At 35.7% G+C, this 25,958-nt stretch overlaps 1 protein-coding gene across 1 annotated transcript in view; it reads right to left on the minus strand.

Annotated features, from left to right (window-relative positions):
• LOC105231088 (insulin-like growth factor-binding protein complex acid labile subunit) overlaps nucleotides 1-25,958 on the minus strand; it is a 215,153-nt gene that overhangs the window by 100,183 nt on the left and 89,012 nt on the right. The window lies entirely within an intron of this gene.

The raw sequence follows: 25,958 nt of genomic DNA on the forward strand, positions 1-25,958 counted from the left end.
CATTAACAAAGAAATTCTGAAATTTTTGAAAAAAAAAAAATATTTTAAACTCGGACATTGTGACGAATATTTCGTTGACATCTCGGAAAAAAATGCATCCGCGATGGCAGGGCAACTCCTTACAGGACTCTCTATGTAAAGTGAAAAATACGTTATTTGGTTAAAACCATAACTCAGAACTTGGAAGAAGGAAAAACTGAAAATTGGATTTTTGGTACACCTTTTTACAAAAAAATTAAAACTTCAGTGAAAATTTCGCGATAGTTTTTTTCAAATACTTGTGAAAATCCGTCGTCCAAAAAATGTAAAATTTCAAGAAGATCAGTTGAGTAGTTCTCGAGAAATCATGCCAACCGTCTTCAAAGCCACATTTTCGAGAAAAACGCTTTTAAAGACGGCGCACTTGGCCTAGCTAACTTCGAGCGCACAAGTTCTCAACGCTTTATCTCCGAAACTATTACTGGGAGGAACTTGAAAATTTAGGACAATAGTTTAGAAGTTTATAACAACAAAAAGGAAATACTGGAGGGCCTAAAAGATTCAGCATTTCCGTCTGTTCGTCCATTTTTCTGTCCATTTGCATCAATCTAAAATTATATACACGTACTTTTCTCATTGGAGGATCCTTTGCGCGTTGGCACGGCGAATATCGCATTCGATGGAACGATGAGCTGTACGAAATATACGACAACATTGAGTAGTTCAGCGAATTAAGAGACAGCGGCTAAGCTGGCTTAGTCATGTCATCCGAATGGATGAAAACACTCCAGCTCAGAGAGCATTCAACGCAGTACCCGCCGCGGGAAGCAGAGGAAGAGGAAGACCTCCACTCCGGTGGAAGGACCAAGTGGAAAAGGACCAGGCTTCGCTTGGAATATTTGGCGCCACGTAGCGAAGAGAAGAAACGACTGGCGCGCTATTGTTGACTCGGCTATAATCGCGTTAAAAGAAGAAGAAGACTTTTCTCATCAAAAAGATTTTCGTTTGTCGGAATCGGCGATATCAGTAACTATAGTATATAGTTGCCATACAAACTTTACAAGATAAAAACCAATATATTTTTGACTTGCGAAGGGTATTAAAGTTTTGGTACAACTGTACTTAAGGTTTATTCTTGTTTCCTGATTGTTCGGTTGTGCTTGTGTTATGAGCTATTTAGATTCGATAATTTATATTAAGATAAGGGAGAGAAATCTAAAATATCTCATATCTCATATGCGTATATATATATAAATATTATATAAATCCCACTTCTATGTGTGAAATAATAAACCTACAATATTTCCCAATAATGACTTTTTTCATGTAAGTAAATAATAATTATTTTTAATGACTTATAGTTCGTCTAAATAAAGTTCGAAAGTTTGCACTCAAAGGAAATCATAAACACATCGACACACTGCTGCGTAAAATCTAAGAAGTAATAAATCATAAAACTCGCACGCTGTTTTGTAATTGAGAAAATAATTAAGTGAAAAATCTCATAGAACTTAGCTCCCTGAGCACATAATCTCAACATGTCATAAAAAGAAATTATTTTAGCTGCAAAGAGCATATAAATCCACGCACTACACGCTTTTGGTGTATGTATGTACGAGCATGCGAAAGAAAGCTGCAGCAGCACAAACATGTCCGACCGCCTTGAGAATAGTGCTGCCTCCAGAGGGCGCTGCTGGTGCAAAATGTTAAATGTGTTAATAATGCCAATTTATGAAACTAGAGAGCAGCAGAGGATGTTTGCGCTGAAGTTGGCGTTGCTCGGCAACTCCCAACGGACATTGTCAACAGTTTAAACTCGATCCGAGTGCGGCCAACCGGCCATACCACGCTGCCCTTAACTGTAATCCATACACCAGTGGCAACAAAGTAACGGGTGATTTTTTGAGGTTAGGATTTTCATGCATTAGTATTTGACAGATCACGTGGGATTTCAGACATGGTGTCAAAGAGAAAGATGCTCAGTATGCTTTGACATTTCATCATGAATAAACTTACTAACGAGCAACGCTTGCAAATCATTGAATTTTATTACCAAAATCAGTGTTCGGTTCGAAATGTGTTTATCGACAAATTTTGTTCAGCGATGAGGCTCATTTCTGGTTGAATGGCTACGTAAATAAGCAAAATTGCCGCATTTGGGGTGAAGAGCAACCAGAAGCCGTTCAAGAACTGCCCATGCATCCCGAAAAATGCACTGTTTGGTGTGGTTTGTACGCTGGTGGAATCATTGGACCGTATTTTTTCAAAGATGCTGTTGGACGCAACGTTACGGTGAATGGCGATCGCTATCGTTCGATGCTAACAAACTTTTTGTTGCCAAAAATGGAAGAACTGAACTTGGTTGACATGTGGTTTCAACAAGATGGCGCTACATGCCACACAGCTCGCGATTCTATGGCCATTTTGAGGGAAAACTTCGGACAACAATTCATCTCAAGAAATGGACCCGTAAGTTGGCCACCAAGATCATGCGATTTTAACGCCTTTAGACTACTTTTTGTGGGGCTACGTCAAGTCTAAAGTCTACAGAAATAAGCCAGCAACTATTCCAGCTTTGGAAGACAACATTTCCGAAGAAATTCGGGCTATTCCGGCCGAAATGCTCGAAAAAGTTGCCCAAAATTGGACTTTCCGAATGGAAACTAGAGAGCAGCAGAGGATGTTTGCGCTGAAGTTGGCGTTGCTCGGCAACTCCCAACGGACATTGTCAACAGTTTAAACTCGATCCGAGTGCGGCCAACCGGCCATACCACGCTGCCCTTAACTGTAATCCATACACCAGTGGCAACGAAGTATATATGGTTTGGGTTTGCCTAACGGTATATCACATACATGCGAACATTTGTATGTGTTATAACGGTCAAACGACAAGCGATTTTGAGCAATAACAACTAAGGCAACGAGGACCACAGCGATATAGACAGCAATGCCGTCAACAGCAGCATTAATAACAACACCAACGCATAACGGCAAATGACAGTCATAGGAAGCTGGTGTGCGAGCGTGTGCTGCTTTGGCGAGTGCTTAAGTGTTTTCCAAATGAAAAATAATGGAAAATTCGGATTAGCAAAGCTTTACGGCACACGAATACACACACACGTGCGCTCAGCATGCAGGAATAACGAATGTTGAAATTAATACCTTCGGAGGATTAAAGTCACAGGCGCGCACAAACAGCAAATAGCCTACTCATGACCCGCCATTACGACGTACATATGTACAAACATACCGACAAACAAAAAATTAAGAGCGTCTTTATTAGAGCAGTGATTTTTCCCACAGCAAGCGGTAAATGCCAGATAAATGGTTGTTGTCCTGTCAGTGTGTATTAATCGTCGCTCAGACTGCTCGCCATCAGCCTTTCCGTTTGTTGTTTAACTGACTGCCAGCAGACTCGTTATCTCTGGGCTTAGATGATAAGAGCTTTCGCTTATAGCTAATATTAATGACAAATGCGTGTATATTTATCGTAGGTGTCGTTGCGAAAGGGATTTGCAAAGTGACGCGATTGGCCAGTTTAAATAAGAATTATGAACCGAGTTACTAAATAAATATTACATATACTGCGAACTGCCATATTCGAGTGGGTTAAGCACGTGCTAACTAGTGTGTGGGCGCAAGAAAAGAGGTTAACTTCAATGCCTTTCATAAATATACAATATTATATACAAGAACTTAATTTTCATCTATCATTGTATGTCATAGTGGCTATAGGGATGCAATATTCCTCATAGATTGCCCCATAGCCGTACGCAATTATTCTTGCCAAATTTCTTGAAGATATCTTGCACTTGAATCCAATCATTCAGTTTGTATGGCAGCTGAATGCCATAATGATCCGATCTAAGCAGTTTCTTCGGAGTTGAAACATTGCTTTGAAGTTACTTTAGTCAAGTTGACAAAATGCTTTAAAATATTGTTAAAAGACTGAAAACGCCCATGAAAGCAAGGAGCTTGAAATGTCGTCCCACAGTTCCCTTATTTATTTTTTATTAATATTAGAAGAATATTTAATATTAGTAGAATACTTAGTTTGCTTTTGTAATAGTTAAAGTAAATATACTAACCTTGAATTTTTTAATAAATTCTAATAATTTTAAATGCATTCAAAAATAATGCAAATCTAATTGGGGTTTTAGTGTAGTTCAGTGCGCCTAGATAGCAGCCGAGTCATAAATATCGATCATTTGTTTTGTACAAGTTCAGAATAACTTAAAATGTCATCGCTAATGTATAAATATGATGCTGATGCATTTCTCTAAATATGTGGATAATTTATCAAAGTTCGTGCCGTAAAACGTTCTCTGTGATACAAGGTCTGTCGCAAAAGAAACAGGACTGTTAAAAAAAAACAACAAAAAATTAATATTTTTCAAAAGTTATATTTTTTTATTCAAAGTAGTTTCCTTGTGCTTCGATACAGCGTTTAGCCCGGTCAATTAGCATTTCAAATGAGTGTTTAAGGTCATTTTTCGGAATGCTCTTGAGAATATCGGTCGTCGCCTTTTGGATAGCTGAAATGTCCTGAAACCAGTGTCCTTTCATGGGCAAATGAAGTTTTCCAAATAGGTAAAAATCACAGGGTGCCAGATCAGGTGAGTAGGGTGAGTGATTAATGGTTAATATGGAGTTTTTTAGTCAAAAAACGGGATAGGCACTGATCACCATAAACTTTTTTCATCATTTGAAATGTTTCAGTAAACGTTTTCTCAAGTTTAAAATAAAATTTAATATTTTCTCTTTGTTCAAAATGCATTTTACGACCTATGATCAAAAGCTGCTGTCACTTTTTGACCGATAACATCGATTGTAGTTATCCAATTGTCTTAAAATGTTTACGAAATGCCAACAAGAGATCAAACTTTTTATTTCATATACCCACCAATAGGTGGCGCCACCAGAAACAGTTATATTTAAAAAGTTCTGTTTCGTTTGCGACAGACCTTGTACATTCGAAGCATGTTTTGGCCATCCGGTTCGGAATCAATGTAAGACATGGGTTCCTCATGTTACTTGTAGTTATTGTAAAGGATATTTGGAAGATGGCCATACTTTAATTGAACTAAATATAATTAACATATTAATTTCTATTTCTCTATTCTGGGTTGGTAAGAAAAAGTCTATGAAATTTGCAATACCAAGGATCTGGGTAGAACCAAAAGATCTTGTTAATGACTGTTACTTTTGCACTGTGAACCCCACTAAAAGACATAGTGTCCTTGAATAAAAGAATATTCTGCTCCAGTCGCACACGGACATAATTTTTATCACATTGGAAAAAGTTAAGTATGTTTCATGCCTAGTCTTCCTAAATTCCTTTGTTTAAACACTGATTATCTCATGTTTACTTTCACATATATAAACGCTAAGAGATGAGCTACTTTTTGGTGAAACTTTTTTCTGTGGCCTAGGTACTGGGTACAACCAGAATTAACTTTTTTCAATGTAATAAAAATTATGTCCGAAGTAATTGACATTTCTTGTGCACCTAGCGAATGGCGTTTATTCATCAGCAACTACACAAAAGGAGCTGTTTTATAGCATAACAAAAATAAATTCCCATCTGTTTCTCTCGCTCACTCAGTACACACTAAAGAAAATTACAAAAGTGTGTATGAGTGAAGTATGATTAAGTAGATTTAAATGGTCATGCATCCATAAGCACAATTATGGGATAGCAAAAAACAATAGTGGTCCACAAATCAAGCAGATTTTCGCCGAAGAAGAATTTCCCACGTTGCTGAATCGTACTCAAAAAGCGAATTGGAATAGTCTCAAAGTAGTCGTATGAGGATTTTAAGAAAATATCAATAAGCTTGCAAACAAAGTTAAAAAGGTATGCTAACAAATTGCTTAGTTGAGAGAATGTACTTGCGAACATAAAAGAAAAAGTAAATTATTTTCTAATTTTCTGTAACGTATTTTGATAGCAAAACTTGATGAATGTAATAAAAACCTGTATTTAAATGGTTTCATCTTTAATTGATAATTAAAACCACAGAACCATAGAAAAAATATCGTGCAATCGGTCTTCTCGGTAAACACAAAAGCAAACTTTTTCACACGATTTATATTTTTTTTTGTCTAATTACGACCTAAACAATTGAAACTGAATACTTTAAAATTTAGGTCAAATTTTGTATTGACGTGTGTAATATATGTAAATACCAATCCTGCTATTCTGATGCGAATTTTGCTTAATATTGATATTTGCAGTAGTAAAACAATATTCTTGTAAATAATTCATTATGGCAAAATAGTTGTATTCCACTTTAAAAGGGCTTTTACACTCACTTTCGTATCAATTACAGTTCCAAGAAATATTCGTGGCATAGTTTAATCAATTCTTGCTGGTTTTCAATTCGTGTGAATCACTAATTGGACGAAAAAAACGAACAGTGATTTATTACAAATATTTTTTTACATTTTTTCACCCCCATTTGGATGAAAAGCGATACTTAATGTGAGCAACAGCTTTAAAAGAATAATTGCTAAAAATAACCATAAATATCAATTGATAAAAAATTGCCGACGAGGCAAAATATGCGAAAATAAATGTTGCAAAATATTTTAAATAAACAAAAAAAGGAAAAGAGACACACACGCAGTCTCAAGGCAATTTGAGAGCACAATAAATTAAACCATTGTATGCAAATACCCGAACACACTCAGTCCATACAATTCATGTACAAATATATGTAATTGTGACAAGTGTCTTAGCTGGTGTAAATAAATGTCATATATCATCTGAAAGGATATGCATTTACATACGAAGACTTATCTATTTCACATTTATTTTGAACATTTTTGTGTGTGTATGCGTGTGTGTGTTGTGCTTTCAACATCTCTTATGCTATGACTTCGCTATAGCCATGTTGGCATATTGTGTTCTTGAAGTGTGTGTCACTTCCGAGCCAATGTCTTTCAAACTACTTTAATTTATTATGATTTAATTCCTTTCAGAAAATAAAATATAAGCGCAAGAAGTAGGCAAAACTGAAAAGAAGAGTAAGGCTGAGTTGTGTTGCTTTGGCAGTAAGGAGAATATATCCCAATAAACACAAGAGATTACAGAGAAATCACCTCAGCTCAATAGATTAGAGAAAAACGTATCTTATTAAATAAGATTTAAAAAGGATTAAATACCTTTTAAATAATCCTTAAAGGAAGAAGTGGATCAAAATATCTATTTGGTGACATTGTCGCTACTCATTTCACGCTTTTAGTATGTAATATTGAATATAATTTCATAACTAATGTGTGTGTAAGACGTTTTGGTAAAAACTACTCGTCAAATTTATTTTTTTTAAATCTCTTAACATGTTGCTACAGAACATATTTGTTTGGTTCACCCAACAGTTATTTATAATACGTGAAATTAATCTGGGTGGATATAGAGTTATAGTATATGCCACAATCTTGATGATATGTGTTAAAATCTGCCCGATTGCCCGTCTATGGAAGTAATATCTTGAGTAAAAATTCAGATATCTTAGAAACTTGATATGCACTCGTTGAAAGAAAACCCATAATGTGTATAATCAAGCCACAAGTTTGTATACAAAATTATAACTTTTCACAGAGTATCGGCGGTATGTTGCCCATCTGCTAAAAAATTAATGTTTAACGTTACGAAATCAAAGTCGAAATTTTCAAATTTCATCTGATTCTTTCATTTTGGAGTATATAAAACAAGCACTACTGAAGATATTGAAACGGAACCAAAAAATTATGCAACGCAAAGTATTCGTGAAATCTGGCCATACATATTCAAGCCTCCAAACAACTCCCGGCATAATGTATATAATCAAGTAGATATCGTAGGGGAAACGAGAGGTAGGATTGAAATTTGTGGGTAAAGCGCCGAAAGGCTAAGCTTAGCCTCACGATGAAATGCCATACGGCAGTTCCGTGGGCCGTACGATTCTTGGAAAATTTCTTGTCCAAAATAAGAGAGATACCGAATATACGGAACTCTATTCGTTTGGCTTACTTTATAGCTTTATACTTTATAATATCGACAATTTTTTGTTAATGGTGTACTTTTGCGACAAAAATGGGCCAAATCGGGTCCACGAATTACCTCAGCTCCTATTGGTCAGTATCTTAGTTATTTTCTTAAAATTGCTTGGCAACATGTTCTCGACTATATTTTAGTAAAACGAAAAGTTAATGCGCTCCAAATCTCTACCAAGACCTAATATACCCATACCAAGACCTAATATATCCAAGACCTAATATACCTTATATATTGATTTCTGACTTTCCGACTTTAAAATGTTTATTTTGAAAATGAATTAAATCGGCCCAGAACACGGTTAAAGCTCGTTTACTTAAAAAATTACTCCCGATTGTTTGTTTGACTTTGGCTTTTTCTTCACATATTCTACCCAATATTTAAAATTTTGCTCTTTCGAATGAATTTATAGCACATCTATCTGCCTTTAATATGTACATATATAATTCGGTTAAGAGGTAGGCACTAACACAGGTTTAACTTGGACAGTTTGGAGCGCTGGCCCGTTGGGATACCTACAATTCTTACATTATAGATCATAAGACCCTTATGAGTACATATTAACAAAGAGGTTTGAAGTTACCAGCGATTCCATACTGACTTGTCAAACAAACGAGTCTGATTACGATTATCTTAAAGCTATTTTTAGTCAGAACAGACACTTCTTAATTAGCTTTGAGCACACAGTACATCTACTGTCACCTTAGCAGCAGCAATTTATTCGTGAAAAAAAGTAAAAACCTTTAGCAAAGATCCATGGAGAGCTCCTTTCAGGAAACCACTCCTCTTAGCTTCGACCCATCCTTAAAGCAGCTCACTGTACCTTTTCTTCAGCGACTTCTCCCCATTCACATCTCCCTTGTCGGTATGTGAACAGAGATTAGGCTGCGAAGTTTTCAAGAATACAATAGAAGGAGGAGAGAATTTCACCGCATTCTTGTTCTGACTCTGTTGTATTCCCAGCTTCCCTGCCTACAATATCTATGGGTGCTATTAGGTAAATTAATTAAAATACAATAATACTTTAATTATAATCCACTCACGATTTCTTTGAGTAATGAATGTATAATTCTACTTCCGTTCCTTTTAAATTAAGTTTTTCTAAATTTGTCTTTGCCTTTAACTCTTCTAAATTGCGATAGTATAAAACGTTCGGTTGCACCGAAACTTAGCCCTTCGAAACAATTCTTACCATTTTCAATTTCTTAATCCTACTCGGTCATTTTGAAAAATAGTTCTCCCTAGTAGCATTATTGGATTGTTCTCATATACACATTTGAACAAATATTAATACATATGTATATACGGAATACATCTTCTTATAATGAATTACTGAGAATATTTTTAATAGTCCACCACCTCGAGATTAGATATGCAGGTATATAAGCAGAAACCACTTCCTTTCGTTTCTTATTGTTGTTTTTGTATTGCTGTGCGGGCGTGTGTATGTGGATTAAGAAGAAATATGAATAAGTTTACAAGCGGATATTTGAGAATGTATAGCTGCAGGATGTGGTCAGCTGGGGGAAGCCTAGAAACTTTGGATTAAACACTTTTATTTATTTTCGCAAAGGCATGGCAGCAAAGCTTTGAAGCACATGTGGGCAGAGCTTTCACGGCTATGCAGTTGCCCGTATATGTAGTTAGGCAAGCTGGTCCATAAATATAAATACTGGTTAAAGTTTACGAGTTGATTTAAGAAAATAGACCATGGCAAGGGTTTTATATTCGAAAAATGAAATATTGCTTGAACTGCTTTCCATTTTGCAAGGCTGTCCTTACACTTTTGCCAGCATGTGGATATTCACTTGTCTGCCGGCAGGTGTATGGTGCGAGAAATTAGAATTTTATGCATGTGTAGTATATAGTTATTAGATGCTTGTAAAACAATTATGTAACTGTGTGCATGTTCAAGTAGTTTAAGTATATGTATATATATATGAAAAAGTATGTATTGGTGCTAAATAGGTTTTGCCTGCAGCTGAACTTCGTATTACGGCTCAACTTTGCATACATTATATAGGGTGCACTTTTAGAGTAATAAAATTGCACAAACTGACATCTATCAAAGCAGCTCTCAAAATAGACCGATGTGTTGAACTTGGTATGCAGCATGCTCAGGAAGAATCAAGACAAAGATTTAGATCGGACGAATCTTTAGAAGTGGTTGAAGACATTGTTGATTAAATTGGATATATCTTGAAATAAAACTTCCATCAAGATACTTTTGGGATCCTTTTAGTATATTGATATTTCTAAATAAGAGGGGATAATTCGCGTATATATAGACAGAGAGATGGATATAGTTCGACTCAGATTGCCTTGTTGTTCACTTAATGATCATATTATACTATGGAAATTCCATTACACTAAGTTCATTTGGCGATTGAGCGACGAGGTGACGATGAGTGAAATAATCCAAGCAGGAACGAGAACGCGTTGACGACGAAACGCGTCCAGTACAGCCATCAACACGTCAACACGTCATATAGGAATTGATACTTGAAAGTCGACAGTTAAAAGTCAGAGATCTTAATGGAATCGTTGGAATATCGGAAGGATCAGTGTAAGCCATTTTGAAAGATCATTTGGGCTTAAGAAAAGTGAAAGCACGATTTGTTCCAATCTCGCTCAATTTTTTCGAAACACAGTGTTGCCTTAACGCCTATACAACAGTGCTTCTCGATAACCAGGATATCATGAAACGATATCAATGCTTTCGACCTGACAACAGGCAATATCATGGTAAAGGAGAGTCGAAGCCGAAAAAAAATACAAGAAAGCAGTCAAAAATAAATGTTATGGTGACAGTAGTAAAAAAGCCGGAATTTTGAGCCGACAACTCTTTGTTTTTGCACCACGATAAGGCACCGTGGCATATTGCATTGATTCTTCCCGAGTTTTTCGCCAAAATTTCAACTAATGTCGTGCAGCAGCCACCATATATGCCTGATATAGCTCCACCTAACTTCTGGCTATTCAGCAAACTTAAACAACCGTATATTGCGGGCTACTCCGGAAATTTACTTTAACAACTATATCGAGGATTCGAAACAACGTTGGCACAAGTGTATTGGGGTAAAGGAATTTGAGGATGACGACATAGATTTTGAAAAATAAATTACATTAGCTTAACAAAAGCTAATAAGGCTTGACTATTTTTTGTCCATAGTAAATAAATATATTTATAGGCTCTTGTACATTACTTTATGGATGTTATAAACCACGTGGATTCAACTCGTCAATGAGGAACTCTGCAAGCAAATGATATGAAATCTTTCTATTGCCATTCTATCTACTGCCTTATTGGATTAGTGTCTGGTATATCATGTTACTTGATTTCCAAAATCATGTTTGAATATTAAATACAGGAAAAATGCAAACTAATGAAGGTTATCTTATCAATTGTTCCATATTTGATATGAAATAAAAATATGCACCGCCTAAAAAATACCCTTTGACCACTCACATTGTATGTATGTACATTACAATTGCAATATTTTGCTTAATAGGCATACACAAATCCATATGTTTGTGCATATGTACGTATATAACCGTAACTTACCCCGATGCAATGGCATGTTTTGTTACAGCATATTTCGTCCTTTACGCTTTTTTCTAAATAAATACGCACAAATTGCATCAATAAATGCATGGAATTCGTTCGTTAATAAAATATTAGGTAAATAGCATTCATGTATTTTTCTTTTTTGTTTTTGGCATGCCTTGCTTTACTATGTCTTTACTATTATTTTTTTCATTTGGAATTATTTGCCTTTTTGTTCAATCGCTTCGCAATATGCCATTTGCATATGCTCGTGATTGCAAAGCTTTACAGCAAATATTTGATGAAAAAATGCTCTATTGGCATATTCATGATGCGGAATTTAAAAAAATGTGACAAAACCGTTTGCGCAAATTTATGTTTAATTTAGAAAATTAATTTAAAAATTTATCGGCGACTTTTTGCTCTGCCATTTCAACGCTAACGATACTGCTCACGTAAAAATGTGATAATTAACGGATTTATTTGGCGATATGTGTGTACGAGGTGTGTTTCAGGAAAAAATGAAATTTAAAATTAAAATTTTGCCTGTTTGGGGAGTCCAATTGTTACAGTTTGGATTTCATTATGTAGGCCTGAAGTATGGTAAAATTTTCAGCTGTAGTCATTGCTTACTTTGTCTTTTATAGCCTATAAGATTAGACGCGTTTTTATAAGCTTGCGGATTTGCGTTTGTAAAGAGAAATAAATAAAGTATTTGTTCATGAAATGTTCGACAAAAATAATGTCGATGTCCTAGTCTCCGTATTTGCCAGGCATGGCCCCGTATGACTTTTCCTATTTCCACAAATAAAGGGACCCTTAAAGTTCTGTTATTATGCGAGCATAGATGAAATTAAAAACGCAACGCGAAAATGGCTAAAATAAATTCGAATTTCAAAATTGTACCGACGATTGGAAGAAGCGCTGGCATTAGAGCAAAATTTTGAGTTATTGCCTTCAAAATTAATGTTAACAATGAATAAATATTTTTTTTCTTATAAAACTAAATTTCCCCTATTTTTTGAACACACCTTCGTATTCAATTAATTTTGTTTTTAATATTTTTTTCCGGCAAAAAAATGACATGTATATTTAATAACCTTAAGTATTCAGATATGTATGTATGTACACAAGTACGCACTCGTGACAACTCGAACGTTCGGAAACTTGAACACTTTTTCTTTTTTCTTCTCCATTGGCTACCTTAAAATGCGAAAAAATCTGTAATTTTATACCCGAAAACATAAAATATACTACATAAGAGTATTTTATTACATAATGAGACGAAAATGAAATATTTTTGAGCTTAGAAAAAAGGGCTGGAATAGTTAATGCTCTATCCAAAAAATTCAATATTGGCAAGTCCACAATTGTGGGATCGTAAAAAAAAGAAAAAAATTTTAAAATAACAAATACGCTATCGGGCCTAGGAAAACGAAAACGGAGCTTTAAAACTTCCGAGAATGAATATGATACCCTGAGTATTTGTAAATAAAACGCAAAATATTTAATTCATTCATTAATATTTAGTTTTTCGCTTTCAAAGTAATCCCCACCAGTTGTAATACACTTATGGCAACGATTGTTCCAGTCCTCGAAACTCTTCTGATAATCACTCTTTGGGATGGCCTTCAGCTCTTTCAGCGAATTTTGTTTTATCTCTTCGATCGACTGAAAACGGGTTCCACGGAGCTGCAATGTCAGTTTGGGGACCAACGTCTGTCTCTAAGGAACAAATTCATGATGCACCAAACTGCGAATATCGAAAACCACTATGAGCATCACCTTGATTTTTGCTTTGGCGTGGTTTTTATTCTCCTGCAACCAACATTATAGTTTTGTTCACCTAGCGGTTGCGCCAGAAACGTAAAAATTTTCCGTCGGGATGGTATGACAAGACTTTTTATGGGGCTAGTGTAAAAATTGGACGATGGGCGTGGCATAGCTTTGGTGAAATCCCATATTACGGAAGCCGAATGACCGATTTCGATAAGGTTTTGAACGTGATATTGCTCCCCCCATATGGATACACATATAAAGATTTTCGAACTTCCTGGTGATTTTATGCTGGATATATCGGCCAATATTTGAGTTATCTCAATGAAAATTTCAAAAAGTATTCGACTCGTAATAGTGAATTATTGAGCCTAAAATTAATACAATTTGGCGAAAACTTCACCTAGCCTCGATATGACCATTGCCTGGATTGTTGAACAATCGGCTGATTTTCTATAATGACTACGTATAATGATTTTGGGTTTTCTAACAAATCTTATGCCTAATATATACGTAGGTCAATGTATAAGTTATATATAGAAGTATATCATGTACATGTATATATAAAGTTTCTTAGATTCCGATCCTCTGGTTGACGTTTTACATCGTAAGGTAAGGTAAGATGGTTTTGGTTCCAGCAAGTTGCATGAGTATAAAATGTTCGGTTGCACCCCTATCTTATTTGTTTTGAAATATCTTTTGCCCGGAGAATTTAAATTTAACTTCCGGGTGCTTTTTTGTCACAAAGTATTACAACACAGCAAAAATTACCCGATCAACGGATTAATTTTAAAGAAAATGCTCAGAAAATGCATGCCAGGTTAAGCAAGAACAGCTCAATGGTTTTTACCAGCGTTGGATGGCTTCAAAATTTTAAAAATGATAATGGAATCCGAGTTATTTCAGTCTCAGGGGAAAAATTATCCTCACGACCGGAACTAGCAGAGCCATCAAAACTAAGCTAGAAGCTAATTGAATTTGAATATTTTCGGTAAAATTTTACAAAGCAGATCAGTCTGAGTTATATTAGAAGCTTCTTTCCTGAAAATCATACGTTTCTAAAATGGAAAAGAAACACTTTTAATACACGGTAGAAAAATACAAAATCAGCCTGGATAATAACACCTATCTTCAAAAATGTATATAATTTTTCGCGAGTACCACAAGCAACTACACTACACTACAAACCGATTACCCTCTAACAAATCTACTAGGTGAAACTCTATTTAAAAGAGATCGGATTGCCTCAAGGGGATTAACTTCTTCTTCTTGATGCAACCTCGCATCCAAACGAGGGTAGATTCAAGTGTGATGATGACTCAATTACAGCGATATTTTGCCGTCAAACGCCACTTGTCCAATAGATCTAAACGCAATAAGAATATCAAAGTTACATAATCGAATTTAACTGCTGGCAGCCATTTGATGATGAGTTGAGACAAAGCATTTTGTTGAAGTGCTTTGCTTTGCCAATCTGAGAGACGAAGCAGTATAAATTTTAAGCAAAGTACTATACAATATGTCATTGCTGCAAGAGTTAGTACAAGAAAAATGAATGCGCTGCAATCTTTGCGCGAAGAAGCAGCATAGAGTTCGGTCGAAAATAAAAAAAAAACATCAAACAAAACTCACTGCTCTCTTTATTCCATATGTAAAAAAAACAAGCATGTTCCTTCTATTCTTTACGAAAATAGAAATTACAAATTTTTGTATAAATTTTTTTTCTAAAGTAAAATATGTTAAACCTTTTGCCTGAGAGTTATTATTGTGGTGCCTTGTAATACAATAAATGCGATGAATTTGCGATCAGCTGCCTATTTTGGAAATTTATTATTTTGAATTTATTAATTTGAATTTCTGTTTTCTACACTAATCTACATAATTAATTAATGTTAGCTGAAGAAGTATATATGTTCTAAACCCGATTTAGAAAATATTTGTCATTCAAAAACTCTTCATAATTTCAGTGTGTCGCGAAATTTCACATAATTAATAATCAAATAATTTCCTCCAAAACCTCTTCCTACAACTAAGGGAGAAATTTCTGTGTGACAACCACTGTATATAGCCCCTCCTCAGCTTACCTTACCTTCTCCCTCAGGAAGGTGTAGAATTTCAATCATTCGCAATTCGCTGTGGCATGCACTTTTGGCATTTACTCTATTTCCTTCATAATTTTGCGCTTTTTTCTTTTATCATTAGACGACCTTTGCAAGCTTTATTTCCATATATTTCTTGCGTGCCACATACAAAACGGCACATTAAGCAATGGTGTATGTGCAGCGCCTGTAATGCACTAAATCGTAGCAAAACGCATAATTACGCTCTCAACGCTCAAAAACATACTTTCGCGCGCACACATACATGCAACACATATGTGCACACTCACACACATACACAGCACATATTCGAACGAACACTAACGTCGCTTGCTCCCTTTGCAGCGCTACAAGTTTGCCCCTCCAGCGCCTGCGGATAGTTTGGCGCAACGCGCGAACACCTACCAACGCCGCAAAGTATGCAATATTTTTTGCACTTGTGACGTGCTCTTGATGACACTGCTGCATTTCAGCGTTGCGTTTCGGCGTGCCTGCGAGTTGTAGTTGTTCGCGCTGTTCGTGCGTTTTGCCTGCCGCCATTGGTGCGTTAAGTTGTTTTTGTTGCGAGTGTAAGAAAAAGGTCATAAAAGCGAAGCTGATTATGCGAATATGGGTGACTGCAAAAAGACTGCGAAAAAAAGGCGAATTTGGGTCAAAAACATTGCTGTGCGCAAAACAGCCTCAGGTCTCTCGAACGCATCGGTATGTGTGCGCTTTTTGCGCATGTTTTAGTATCTCCTTTAAAATTGGCATTTAATGCGGACTTTATACAAAGTTGTTGTACACTCCGCTTGTGCTTGTGAACTCATACTGCCTCAAGTGCAAAACATATATAATTTTCAAATTAAGCTGATGAGGAAATAATGTGTGGTAAATTTAAGTACACTCGCCTTTGAAGAAAATATTAAAAGAAAATGGAAAATTAATTATTTTCATAATTGGTGATTTTTGGGAAGATAATTGCATGGTGAGTTGGCTGAATATGAAGCGGTGAAAGTTCAACTTTCTGTGTACTAACCAAAATCCTTAATTCTCTAAAAAGATTTAACAAGTTCCAAAAATTGTTATTAAATGTGAGCGTTTACATAGATATCCGTCCTTTGACGAAATCATGAATTATGATATAATTTAATAATTATTTCGAAGTAAAGAGCACGACCGATACCTATTTTGAAACCAAACAGATTTCGTACTGTGGAACTTTCATCGAAATTGATTGTTATAATCGGTGCATCGCCTTATTAAATTAAAAAAAAGAATCTTTCAAAATATGTTTTCGAATTTTTCAGTCGGCTGAATTGGATTTTTTGAAGCTTTAAGAAAGAAATTACATTTTTTTACACAACAAAAGTATGGAAGTAAACCTCAACTATGAGAGATATTCCATAGCAAAAATCTCCAAAATAAACTAATGAAGATTCGAAAATACTTAAGAAGAGGCAGCACACTTAAGCCTGTGACAGGAAAGCCACCTACAGCAATGCCTCACGAAGTCTAACTGTCGCTTTCAGTGGACTCTTACAATGTGATACATTCAATGAAACATCATTTTATAAGTGACAAAGGCGTAGTCAGCAGCTAATCTAATAGTCGATGAGCTTAAGAAAGAAGTGCAAAGTAAAATACTGAATAGCTCACTTTTAGCGGGAAAATATCTAATAAATTTCACTCAGCCTGACTGAGCATAAATTATAAAGTTATCCTGTGACTGTACTCCCAATTTTACATCTCCTTTGCTTACAGACACACGTTCTCTCGTGATTGAAGCACGCCTCACAATCGCTTTGTGATTTTATGCGCATTTGACCTTTTTGCGGATCAGTGAATTTCCAGCAGCAAGCCCTTGCGCACAAATATATTCAAACAATTACATATGCATGTGTATAAATATTATTAGATATTACTCACTTATGAGCGTTTTAAATTTCATATCCTCACATAAATACATGCTTATGAACACATATACAATATATGTATATACTTCAATTAATAAAGGACATTACTTGCTGCTTCGATATACTCACACATATATTAAGGTGTGTGTGTTTTAGTTGGGATAAGCATCCATTCGTTACGTTCAAAGTGAATGCTTTGACTGCCACTGAAGTGTTAAAAGCCAGAAAAATTAAATATACGAGTATATCATATGTATTTATATATTGCTTGCTGAGATTCTATTGAAAAACTGTAAGAGCTGTGTGCTTTGTGAGTTCGTATGTACAAAAGGGTGGTCCGATCATTGCATTTTTGATAATTTAAATAAATAAATATGTTTTATTGGATTATACACTGACGAAAAATGTCATAATACAACTGTAAAGGATATGTACCTATACTTATAGATTTAATAGCATATTAATACAAATAATTATTATCTAGACTTCATATCAATAATTTTTCGGATTCGAATATTTACCCGTATATATACTTTTTATTATAAAATACAAAGCTAAGATCGAAGATACTTTCCTCTTTTTCCGGACCCAAAAAAAGTTTTATTAAGATTTTTTATTCTCCCAATTAACTTCTTTATGCCTGATTCGAATAGTACATATATATATGTAGATGTTAGGTGAGTACATGTACTTCTGTGATCAAATTGAAAGGTGAATTTTGTCCATTTCATCACCTTCAAAGTAATCCCTCACTGTGCAATACACTTATGCCAACGAATTTTCCAGCCATCATATCACTTGGAAAAATCCTCCGTCATGATGGCCATCATAAACTTCTTCGATTCAGCTTTATATCTTCAATTGAGTCAACACGGTGTCCCCGAAGTGGTCTTTTGAGTTTGCTGAACAGCCAGAAGTCACACGGGGCCAAATTAGGCGAATGCCGTGGTTGCGTCAAGATATTAGTTGAAAATGTGGCGAAATGATCACGCACTTCTTTGTTCAATAAATACATCGTTAAACTTTTTCCTGTGAGGATTTGTAAAGTCTGAAGTCTATGCTGACAATCCGTCTTCGAATCAGGCCTTAAAGAAGAACATTAAGCGTGCCATTCGCCAGTTACCAGTCAAAATGCCCGAACGAAGTCATCGAAAATTGAACTCAACGAATGAACCGCCTGAGACTTAGGCGCAGCCAACATATGAAAGAGGCAATCTTCTAAAAACAAATGCCAAAGAATGTTCTTTCGAATGATTCTCCATTAAATTCGAAGTTTGCAAACTAAAACTTTGAAATAATTATATTAAAACATCGCTCAAGTCACATTGGAATATTCGACTACAGTGTTAAGTTCCAAATTTTTTGAACCCTTTTGCTCTCATTATGCTGCTCCATCGAATATATGTACATACGTATACAAGTATTTTAGTACGATATTGTAATTTTGACTCCTAAATTATGTTAGCACTTGTTGTGGTGTATAAAAGCAAACCATGAAATCGATATTCAATTTAAAAAATAAAATTCTGTCATCCACGTGAGCCACACATTAAAACCATTTCACTTTTCTTAAAGTCCCTTTGAACCACCCTGTGCAACGTAAGATGCAGTCAAGCGCAAATGATTTCTGAGTTGACAAGTAAATTTGCTAGATTAAAATCCATTATACTCGAGCAAAGAGAAAATTATATACAATAACAGTTACGATACATACATACACATACATATGTGAAAGTGATTTGAAATTGTTGAATAAATAAATTGTAGTGAAGGTACTGTGTAATTAAAAAACCAGGACTTAGTAGTTTTAGGTGAAAAAAGCATAAATGGCGAAAATAACATAGACAATTAATTGCTTACAAGGGTAATTAAAAACAACAACACAGTAAATAGTTATGATAAAATGTTAATTGATCAATCTATTGAGCATACTCAATTTCCTAAATTAATTTTTGAAAATTAAAGAAAAAAATGCTTTAATTTGTAAGCTCAAAAATCCGTTCATAAATGTATGACTGAAATATTGTCATTTTGGATCAATACAATCGCGTTTAGACTGCTATCTAGCTGGTTGTACAAAAACAGAGAACAATAACTAGAATTTTATGCAAACATTTTTAGTTTGAACAAATTTCGCACCTTCCAACATTACAACGTAAAACGAAGCCCAAAGTGCGTAAAGGGAAATGCCAAAGGCTATTCAACAATAATTTTTGTTATACTATACTGTTACTGAAAATCTCTTTTGTATGACGCGTGCCTGTTGTGACGAAGTTTTTATTAAGAATAATTTAAGTTCAACTCTTTGGTTTTCTTTGATTGTTTTTGCTAAGATTGTGTTTCTCATGAAATAAGTAGGTATTCGGATAGATATGTAGATAGAAAATTGAGACTTTGCACATATGGTCACAAAGGTTCAACACTCTGAATCAGGTGTTCTGGAGTCTCCTGTTCCATGTCGCAAAACTGCCAGTTTGAGCAAAAGACTATGCCCATATTGGACAAATGCTTCCTAAATCTGCAGTGCCCATTATAGGACGCGACAAGGAGACGTAATTTTTCTTGAGGGAGATTGTTCAAGTCTCTAAATCTAGCAAGGATGTACCTTGCTGCCTGCTGCCACTGCCGTTCTCTCCCCACTCTTTCCTTCGCTGCCATGAGCAGCGTGGAATGTTTCGCTACCTGTTTGACCACTAGATGCAGCGGTGTGAGTTCAAGCATGACTTCAAGTGTTGCGGTTGTGCAAGTGCGAATTAAACCTGAAGCGCAGACACAGACGAGCCTATGCAGCTTCAATAGTTGAAGGCCTACCGAAGACTGCCTTGCCTTAGACGCCCAAACAACCGCTACATAAGTGACAATAGGCCTTACGATCATGGTATACAGCCATCTGATTATACCTGGTTAGCAGCCCCAGGATCTACCAGCTGGGTGCCTGCATATCGTGAGTGTCTTGGTGACTTTGGACAGTGTTAGTTCCACGTGCCTATTCCACCATAGTGTTGAGTCTAATGTGAGACCAACGAATTTGACCTCTTTAGACACCACCAACTCTCTGTTACAGAGTGTTGGGGGCCTCAAGCGCGGAAGAGATCTTCGCTTAGTAAAAGAGACAACGGTTGTTTTGGACGGGTTGATATTTACCCAAAAAACTTTTCGTCCAGAATTTCGGTTGTCTATAAATAAAAGTTTTCTTTAAAAGGTAACAACCCTTTGTAGAAATGCATGATGAGCGCAACGTGAAAGTGAATTTCATGAAAAACTGAAAATTTTGTTAAGACTGTAATGGGAGGGATTTCTTAGGCCAGCCACAATAATTATTTAAATATAACGAATAAAAGACCTCGAGTACAACGCCTTCTGGAAAATTTAAATTAATTTCTCTTAATTGGAAAAACCCTAGTCAAATCTCAATATGGCCGAGGACAGAGCTTATTTTTAAACAAATACTATACTACTACATCAAGATTCTTTCTGACTAAACACAAAAAAAAAAAATCATTTAGTCAAAGAACACTGAACTCAACCACTTAAATAGTCACAAGTAATATACCGAAATGAAAAAACATAAAGAAACCAGAATGGCCACCAAACCCACTACGAATGGTCAAAAAGACAAATCACTTTCTAAACTAAAATTGCCCGAATACACAAGTCAAATTGAAAATCAGCAAAACCATGCTGTTGCATTTCGAAGCAATATCCACAATTCTCTAGGCAGAGGTGTATGGCGCTGAAAGGTCGGACAATGTGCGAATGGATGAAATCACAGCGTAGCCTTCAGCTCCCTGGGGATGTTTAAAAAATTAATATAAGATGAGCAACATTATGTTTCGAATGCACACACACACAAACACATCCACAGCAGTCATATTTCGGGTTGTAAAACACATTTGTTGCTCCCTTTGCTCTCGGAATATATGGCATATTTGAAATAACATACATACGCCGGCGTCCTTAACCGCAGCTGATTGAGCTAGGTTGTGGGAGCGCTTTGCTATTCTTGTTGTCCTTCATGTTCTCAAGCCAGTTTGACCTTTTTTCCGCAGACATATCTACATACGAGCATATGAAAGGATATAGACATTAGCGTGGGCTCACCACGTGGTGAATTATTAGGTCATAGACTGGTCCAAGCATACACATCATAAGCGTTAATATCGGACAAGAATCACGTATTATAGATTTATTTAGTTATTTGTATTGCAACTGGACCTATCTAGGGTTGAGAAGGAACCTAGAAATTTGAAATATATGGATTCTCTCAAGTAACTCTCCGAACAAAATTTCGTATACAATGGTAAAAAAATATATTTTTTGTACCGAGAAAATGTCTTCCGAAATGCCAAAAAAAAACATAAAATGAAGTAGAGAACTCTCGGAAAAAATTGGACCAAGTATCGAAACTGCTTTAATTTAGTGTTTTAGAAACGTAGTCTTTGAAAAGACCCAATTTTGAGCGATTAATACCTACCACTGATTCGAAAAATAAAATATATTCGAAGGCCTAGCTCATCAGTCTACGACTTGTGGAAGAAGTATTTTCGACTAGATTGACAGTCTTAAAGGTTAACAAACTTTTGAAGATTATTTTTCTGAGCTTTATGTTAACTGAAGTTGGTTCTTTTTGGACTTTATTTGTTATTCAAGTATTCAAGGCAAGCCACGTTGTATGCTGGGTTGCCGAAAGTGTACCTAATACACGACTATACACATATGTATGTGTATGTTTGCATTGCAGCATATAACGTTTGACAAGTTTCCTTTACTTTGTCCTGCCTTGCCTTGGGCGCTTTACGCCTGAGTGGTAAGTAGTGAGCATTGGTGAAAGTGTTGTGCATTAACCGGCACACACACACATACACATTCAAACGCTTACACATAGTTATATGAAAGCAGTTTGCCGTTTATGTATGGGTAGTGTGTAAAGAAAACCATAAAAAGGAGTAGCTGAAAAGTCTAATAAATTCGTAACATTTTCTCAGGGCATTTTTCTGCCACTCTTTCTCCTTCTCTCCTTGTGCCTTTTGCTAGAATTTCTATTCTGTCATAATTTTTCTTCTTCAATAATAAATACTGGTGTGTATATATGTCAGAATTTATGGTTTTCTATATAAATCTTTGCTTGCTAACATACTTTTCTAAAATATTTTGCCTGCTACTGTACGCTGAGGTACAAACCGTCTTCACCTTGGGTACAGTGGCAGTTACCTCGCCTCGAGGCCTCCATGCTGGCTTGTATGTACGCCTTTCTTGTGAATTCTGTTTCATCTTTTGCTTCGAGCGCTCATAGCAAACACATTATTTGTAACTTGTCCTGCCATCAGTGGCTTGCCTTCTTCAATACCTTTCTGCTAAGCTCGTTTTTGCTGATGCCACTTTTTTTCTCCTTTTGCAGTTAACCTCCGGTCAATTTGTCATGGCATAAATAATGTGCATAATTCCGTATATTCTGCTATCTAACATCTGTTTTCTTTGCATAAAAATGAAAGTATTAAAATATGTGATGAAAAGATACCAGCAAACCTGGTATGAGTAAGGAGTCTGCGTGAATTATTTGGGAGAAATTTGGGTATTTCATCAGTTTGAAATCTTTAAATATTAGCGTATCCATTTAGATCCGAAATTTTCTTTCTTAAATAAATGTATCTACTTTATATCCGAAAGTCTCTTCCTACCTAGTACATTATCTGATTTACGATTATCACGAACATTTTTCCAACTCCCTAGTCTCCATTTTAACCAATTCGTATATCAAATTTTTGGTTTACTACATACGTCCATATCTCTCGCACTCTTCCACTCACTTCATCGCACCTACTTTTATTTTATACCCATTCAGGCACCACCTAGGACGACCCCAATTCATCTTCTCTGAATTTTAAAGCCCAGATTGCAGCAAATATCCCGTCGCACGGCAGCCACAAATTGCCGAAGATTTCAACCACAAAGTGTGTATACACATACACTTATACACTTGGGTTTAGATTTGCGACTTCTTTTTGTTGCAGAGCCGTGAAACAAATTGCCACATTTCAATTCATTATTGCTGCCACAAGCGTTTCAGATTTGCCGCGTGGAGGCGGTCGCCCGCATCAGAAGCACTCAAAATTAAATTCAATAATAACAAGCTGTTAACTCAAATGCGAGTATGGTTTAAGAGATGATAAGGTGCCGGAGCGGCTGGTCTTCTGTGTTAATGGAAGTGCTTTTCAGGCTTCAAATGCATGGCGTTGTGGAGCAATGTCGACTACTTTTCAGCATTCGTATTAACATTTGCAAAACTTAGTTGCTTAATTGTCTATGTTAACACTATTTGTACGTTTCTGAAATTCTTGAGGTGCAACATTAAATTTTTAAAACAAAATACTACTTATGGGGAACAAAATTTCCTGTGGAGATTTAATAAACAGGATTTCCATTTCCAAACGCAGCCATATTCATATACATATGTATTCTCGTATGAGTATTTAGGTTTTTTGTTCTGTATATTGAGATAGACACAAACAAGTATTTCGCAACAGAAAGTTCCAACAAAATTTTGAAAATCAATATATGCCGCAAAACATTTTTACTTTTGGTTCTCCATCTGTTAGATTTTATATGCGGTGTTGCTACCAAATACAAGCCAAAATTTAATATGAAGACGCAACAAGTGCATCAGCTTTTAATATTTTATGTGACTTGCATTCATTTTTTTGGGTGAATATTCCCGTTACTCAATTTCGAGTCAATATGAAATATTTAACAAATATCCATGTTCCTGCTTAAATTTTTTCTCCATGCTATATATACAAATAAATACAAATTTCCCTTTTTGGAACTTTTATTAAAAATTTAGATATGTATATTTTGTCTCATAGAACATATACATATATATCCATGTACATACACTGGGCGGATGCAGAAACAATTTCTGGGAGGAGGAAATTAAAATTTACTTGAAACATGAAGATAGTTACATTAAATATAGTAGTCTTTATACAGTTTAAAGGTGGAAAATTTTCAAATCGACCTTGCAATATCAAATCGTACTAAATTGAAAAAAAAAACACGTTATAAATCATAGACGTGCGGGTGACATAAAGTATTTCAATGAATAATACTGTAGTCAGTTTGTGTATTGAATAGAAAACTTTCACAAAACAAAACGATGTGGGCCAAGTTTTGAGAATCTTTCGGGAACTTTTTCTGCACTGACTTCAATCATGATGCGTGTGAAGTCATGCCAGACCGATCAATCAATCTTGAAGCTGGTTCGTCCTCAGCAACATGCGGCCAAGTGTCGAAAAAGAAAACTATGAATTATGGGGTATAGGTTTACATCGCAGTTCTTCAACGTTTCCAAAGCAGTAGTCGGTAACTTGTGGTCTTTTGACTTTTGCTTCCACCTTAAATGGCACTGCCAGTGATCAAGTTCACCTTTGAGCTTCAAACGTCGCACGACGTCAATAAGATTTTCCATTTATTTAGTTCTGAAAGTACATACTTTTCCAGAAGCAGCAAACTCAGTTGAAACACATCCAATATTTCTTTAGGAAAGAGAAATGTACACTGAGACCCTGTAGTATTTCTCACAAGTTCTCACACAGAAATTTTCACTTCACTACTTTTTCAGAGTAGCATTTAGCTCTTGAGGGACGAGGGTGTAAGTCCCTCATTTCCCCCTCTCAATCCGCCACTGATATACATATAGTATGTACATATAGTACATTTCAAAATTGATATGTGTTATATGTGAATACACAATCCACGCCAATTTGCATAGTTTTCTATTTCAATCATTTGTACGGCTTGCGCGCTTTGCTATATTCCGGTGTTTACCTTCAACTTTAAACGCTGCCTAATATTTTTTATTCGTTGTCATAAAGTAAAAATATATCTATATTTATGCACTTGTAGCCTTATGTACTAAATGATAAATATATTTAAATTTATTTTGTACTCCTGTACAATTGTAACTCAGTGTATCAAAAGTGTCGGTTCAATACTTCCCAGAGGCCCCATATACCTAATATACTTGTAGTACCTGTGTCCAAAAAATAAGGTGACATTTGAATTTAAACTGCGCGCGTCGAAGGACTTGTAGAATTATTTTTTTTTTTAGGTTGGTAGTACTGTCAGTCACATTTATGTCAAATTTCATGTCAAAATATTCATTAGTGTTTGAGATACGTGTCGTTTTGTGAGCTGCTAAAAGTGAGATTTTCGTTTTTTGCGCTGATGAAATTTGTTGAGCAAAGAATTTGCATTAAATTTTGTTTACGGGTTTATCAATTTTCTGCTGCGGATACGTTGAGGAAGGAGCAGAAAGCTTTTGGTGATGAGGCTATGTCTAAAAAAATTGTTTACAAGTGGTATAGTGAGTTCCAAGCCGGCCGTGAACGTGTCGAAGACGAAGAGCGTCCAGGCCGACCATCAACCTCAACCAACGAACCTCACCTTCAACAAATCAAATATTTGGTGTTGAAAAACCGTCGATTAACAATTAGAGAGCTTGCTGCTGATGAACTTGGCTTATCGAAAGGCTCAGCCAATACCATTTTGAAGGATGTTTTGGGCCTCAAGCGCGTCAAATTTCTACTGGTACCGAAAGCATTGAATTTTTTGGAAAACAGGCGTCG

Source organism: Bactrocera dorsalis, chromosome 1 (assembly GCF_023373825.1).
Source record: "Bactrocera dorsalis isolate Fly_Bdor chromosome 1, ASM2337382v1, whole genome shotgun sequence".
NCBI classification, from domain to species: domain Eukaryota; kingdom Metazoa; phylum Arthropoda; class Insecta; order Diptera; family Tephritidae; genus Bactrocera; species Bactrocera dorsalis.